The following is a 6,000-nucleotide window of genomic DNA, read 5'->3' as shown; positions in this document are numbered from 1 at the left end:
CAGGTTTAAAAGAAGGAGGAGGAGGGGCAGAAGGAAAAAACCGAGAAAGAGGAAGAAGAAAAGAAATAATTAAAAGGCAATTTACACTTCTGCCAGCTACCCGAATAAGGGAAATGTACATGAAGAAACTAAACCTATAAAGAAATAACAACTCCAAGGAAAATGTAAGTTTTTAGAAGAAAATATAATGTAATATTACACTATGACGTTCCAGTGTAAATCGTATTTAAAGGGACCAAATAATGTAAAGTCTGGGTTCAAGCCACCTGTCTTGGCAGCCGGCGTGCCCAGCCTACATTCACGTTCTTCATGCACATGGGTGCACTGGGGGTCGTAGCCCTGGGCGAGCTGTCGGTTCCGGGGTCCAGCCTCCTGTGAGTGCCCCCTGGTGGTGCACAGCCCAAGGTCCCACACTGCACATGGGAATTTAATTAATTTCTTTATTTTCTCCCATTCTAATTGACATGCCCTCGAGTCTAAATTCTGACTTCCTCATTCACCACCAGGCCAGAAGAAATCTCCATACTGGTCTCAGGTTCCATACTAAAATGAGGCCAAAACTCCTTTATTCATCGGAAGAATCAGCAGTTGCCGGCAGGCGAGGCCCTGGGAAGTTGTAGTTGAGGCTAGTGGCCGCTAGGCGGCAACAAAGCTCTCAGAGTGAGGCCACTTCTGGCGCCACTGGATGCCTGGTCTAATGCCCGCTCCGCCAGACTTCCGCAGCGAGATCTGCCACCCACTCGCTCTTTTCCATCCCTCTCTCCCCACAGGGCCCTCACCAAGCCATGGCAACAGGTCAAGGAGGCTGGTCAAGAAAGCTCTGCAGGAATATTACTCAGCCATAGAAAAGAATGAAATAATGCCTTTTGCAGCAACATGGATGGACCTAGAGATTATCATATGAAGTAAGTCAAAGAAAAAAAAACAGATATCATATGATATCAATTATATGTGGAATCTAAAAAAATGATACAAATGAACTTCCGTACGAAACAGAAGCAAACCTACAGACATAGAAGACAAACTCATAGTTATCAAAGGGGAAAGCGGGGAAGGAGGGATAAATTAGATACACACTACTGAATATAAAATAGATAAACAACGAGAACCTACTGTATAGCACAGGGAACTATATCCAATATCTTGTAATAACCTATAATGGAAAAGAACCTGAATTATTTATATATATATATATATATATATATATATATATATATATATATATATATATAGCTGAATCACTTTGCTATACACCTGAAACATTGTAAATCAACTATACTTAAATTTAAAATAAAAAAAAGAAAGAAACCTCTGCAGGTGATGAGAAGAAAATGGAGACCATGAAAAGAAAGTGAAGGGGCAACTGTGCCCAACCAAAGGGAGAGGAAAGGACAAACCTGACTCAAACCTGAGCCGGAGAGCAGACGGCACTGCAGAGGGCCCAGGCCCCACACTTGGCGTTTGGAGCATGGTGGTGCAGGGTGTGTGTGTGTGTGTGTGTGTCTGCACGCGCGAGTTGCCTCTAAGGCCAAGTGCACAGGGGCAGGATCACAGGAAGGTGAGATTGGCTTGAATACCTAACGGGCTGAGATGAAGGCATCCAGGGCTTGGCCCAGAAGCCCACTGGAGCTGGGAATGGGCAGCTAGGGCCTGGGCCAAAGAAGAGATCACAAGAAAATTAGAAAATACTTGGGTCGGTTAAATGACAATGAAGATGTGATATATCAAAATTTGTGGGCTGCAGCTAGTGCAGTGTTTAGAAGAAAATTTGTGCTTTTAAATACTTCCTTTTTATGAAAAAAGAAAAGTCTAAAAATCAATGACCCAACGTTTCACTCCATAAGGCTTGTAGAAGGAAAGCAAAGTAAACTGAAAATAGAGGAGGTGGGCACCTCCAGCATGACCTCCACTGCTCCACTCCTTGGGCCCCCTGGTGCCCCTCAGTGCCAGGGTCCCAGACCTGGCAGATCCTCCCTCTAGGCAGAGGGCACGTGGTGCTTTGACAGCCTCTATCTGTGTGCAGGCCCGAAGCAGCTAATGGTTAGAGGTGGGAGGTCTGGGTGTGCTGCGGTAGTTCATTTAAAGCCCGAGTCCCACAGGCTGGTGCTTTCTACCAATATGAATCTTCTCATCCGGGACCATTTTCACTCTGAAAAGAGGAGTAAGATCGAGGAAGCACCCACAGCAGGCCCTGAACTCTCCTAGCCTGGCCCTTCTGCACCACTTGCTCTTGCTGCTGTCAAACACTTAGATGATACAGACAAACTTTATTAAACACTTCATGAAGTGGCCAGTCTCTTTTCAGAGAACTGCAAAACGGGGCAGAAGGCATGAAGCTTTTATAGGATAAAGAATAAAGAACAACAGAGAGACAAATCGAAAATATCTAACCGGTTGGGGTCACACAGTTTACCCACCAATATCTCCTTTCTGTACCAGCTGATCTACTGACATGAGGGCCCTAAAGACCAGTGGTAGGTCACAGTTTCACGTTCAGTGGACATCCTGCCCCGGAAAACAGGACCTCCACTCCAGCACAGCCTAAGTTTGTGGGAAAGGAAGGACAAGTGGGACTCTGGGAGTGATGGTGACAGGAGCTGGTCCTACTTTAACCCTTCGTTCCTGGGCCTGTGTCTAACAGCCACTGGGGGCTGTGAGATAACAGAAAATGTGTATTAGTCTCTGTCTCCGGTCCTGGCACAGAGGTCCCAAAACCCTTGTAATTTCCCAAGTGATAAGTGCACTAAGAGCATCTCTTGTTTTAATGCTTGTCTTTGACCCCGTCCCTGACACAGAGCTCCTGAAATTCTCGTAAATTCCTAGGTGATAAGAGCACGAAGCATATCTGTTGTTCTAATGAGGCGACTCTGATTGGCCTCCTGGAGGGTGGCTGGTCACCAGAAAGACCAAGCCATGATTAGAAGCTTGGAATTTTCAGCCCCACCCCAATTTCTCCAGAGAGGGGAGAGGGGCTAGAAATGGAATTAATAATTGATCATGCCTGTGTGAGGAAGCTTCTATAAAGTCCTAATAGTACTGGGTTCAGAGAGCTTCTGGGTTGGTGAACCCCTCCACATCGGGAGGGTGACTCACCCCAACTCCACAGGGACAGAAGCCCCTGAGCTCGGGACCCTCCCAGGCCTCACCGTATGCATCTCTTCATCCGGCTGCTCCTCTGTATCCTTTATCATCTCCTTTAATAAACTAGTAGACGTAAATAAGTGTTTCCCTGAGTTCCGTGAGCCACTCTAGCAAATTAATTGAAACTGAGGAGGAGGCCGTGTGAACCTCTGATTTGTAGCCAAACCAGACAGAAGTTGTGGGTAACTCAGGGACCTACTACTTGTGACTGGCGTCCGATGAAGGTGGGAGCAGTCTCATGGGACCGAGCCCTCAGCCTGGGGGACCTGATGCCATTGCCAAGTAGATAGTGTTAGAGTTGAGTTAAAGTACAGGACACCAGCTGGTGCTGTGCAGAACTGCTTGTTGTGAGGCAACAAACCCACACATTTGGTGACCAGAAGTGAAGGGTTCTGTGTGAGCGTGCCAGTGGTGTGAACATAAGAGTCACCCAGGAGGTGAGGGACTGGGTTTTCCCTACTCAGGAGGGAAAGAACTGAGCTTTTCTGGCTCAGGGATGGAGGACAACTTGGGGGGCACAGCTTCAATGTATGTGCCACAACTTGGACAACAGCACTTGAACTCTGAAGAGTGTCATTCCTAAACTGGTGGCTTAGCTGAGTCTTGAAGAGGCCAGCTGAAAATTCTACTAGAATGGCACCTGGTAGGTCATACGGCATACGGGAGGACCAGTGGATTCCTTGATCATACACCCATTTTCACACAGCCTTCACCAAAAATGGATACACTGACCTGGTTTAAAGACCTAAATGTCAGACAAGATACGATAAAACTCCTAGAGGAAAACATAGGCAGAGCACTCTTTGACATAAATTGCAGCAATATTTTTTGGGGATCTGGAAGGAAATAAAAGCAAAAATAAACAAATGGGACCTAATTAGACTTAAAAGTTTTTGCACAGCAAAGGAAACTATGGACAAACAAAAAGACAACATACTGAATAGGAGACAGTATTTGCAAATGATATGACCAAAAAGGGATTTATATCCAACATATATAAAAAGCTCATACAACTCAACATCAAAAAGCCAAACACCTCGATTAAAAAATGGGCAGAAGAACTTGTGAAATAAAATTTATATTCTATGGCAAGACAAGAAATATTTAAACATAAATTTTTTTCTGCCCTTTAACCTCCTCTCTCCCCACACTGTGCATTGTGTATCTGCATTATGCATCAACCACACCTCCCCCACTGGCAATAATACTTCCTCAACCATAAAAAGCAACATTCTCCTAGCATCAACAAGACAACTCCTTAAAAGGTAACATTCCTTCTTGATCCTGTGAGGGTACACATGGCCCACCATAATGATGCTTAGATCTGGATTATGTAAACTGTCAATAATATGTCATTTGATGTACAGCCCTCTGTCTCAAGAGACTCATATAACTCTGGCTTGATTTCTAACCAGTGGAATAGTTCTAAGAACTTTCTGAGATGCTCTTCCCCGGTTATAACCCTCAGATTTGGCTCAAATAAAATTTTCCATTTATTTCTTAGATTGACTGATTAATTTTTCATCGACAAACTAAATAGACATTTTTCCAAAGAGGAGATGCAGATGGCCAACAGGCACACAAAAAGATACTCCACATCGCTAATCATCAGGAAAATGCAAATCAAAACCACCATGAGATATCACCTCACACCTGTCAGAACGGCTATGATCAAAAAGAACACAAATAACAATGTTGGTTGGTGAGGATGTAGAGAAAAGTGAACACTTGTACACTGTTTGTGGGAATGTAAATTGATGCAGCCACTGTGGAAAACAGTATGGAAGTTTCTCAAAAAATTAAAAATAGAATTATCATATGACCGAGCATTTCCACTCCTGGGTATATATCTGAAACAAACAAACAAACAAATACAGTAATTCAAAAAGATACATGCACCCCAATGTTCACAGCAGCATTATTTATAATTGCTAAGATATGGAAGCAATCTAAGTGTCCATCAACAGATGAATGGATAAAGAAGATGTGATATATATACATACATATATATATATATACATATACACATTTATATACATACAACGGAATACTACTCAGCCATAAAAAAGAACAAAATTTTGCCATTTGCAGCAACCTGGATGGACTTAGAGGGCATTATGCTAAGTGAAATAAGTCAGACAAAGACAAATACTATTGATATATGGTATCACTTATATGTGGAATCTAAAAAAATACAACCAACTAGTGAATATAAGCAAAAAGAAGCAGACTCACAGATAGAGAACAAACTAGTGGTTACCAGTTGAGGCGGGGGGCAACATGGGGAGGTACAGACTACTGGGTATAAGATGGGTTACAAGGATGCATTGTACAACATGGGGAATATAGCTAATATTTTGTAATAACTGTAAATGGAGTGTAACCTTTAAAATTGTATAAAATTTTGGGGGGACTTCCCTGGTGGTGCAGTGGTTAAGAATCCACCTGCCAATGCAGGGGACACGGGTTCAAGCCCTGCTACAGGAAGATTCCACATGCCGTGGAGCAACTAAGCCCATGCGCCACAACTACTGAGCCTGTGCTCTGGAGCCCGCAAGCCACAGCTACTGAGCCCAAGTGCCACAACTACTAAAGCCCACGCACCTAGAGCCCATGCTCCGCAACAGGAGAAGCCACTGCAATGAGAAGCCCACACACCGCAACGAAGAGCAGCCCCCACTCGACGCAACTAGAGAAAGGCCACGTGCAGCAACGAAGACCCAACGCAGCCAAAAATAAATTTAATTAATTAAAAAAAAAACTTAAAATAAAATAAAATTGTATACATTTTTTAAAATAAATTTAAAAAATGGGTACATTGGTCTTATGCAATGATTTGGAGGATCCCACATCCATAAC

This window comes from Lagenorhynchus albirostris, chromosome 7, assembly GCF_949774975.1.
Source record: "Lagenorhynchus albirostris chromosome 7, mLagAlb1.1, whole genome shotgun sequence".
In the NCBI taxonomy this organism is placed as follows: Eukaryota; Metazoa; Chordata; class Mammalia; order Artiodactyla; family Delphinidae; genus Lagenorhynchus; species Lagenorhynchus albirostris.
This window is presented reverse-complemented; position numbering follows the sequence as displayed.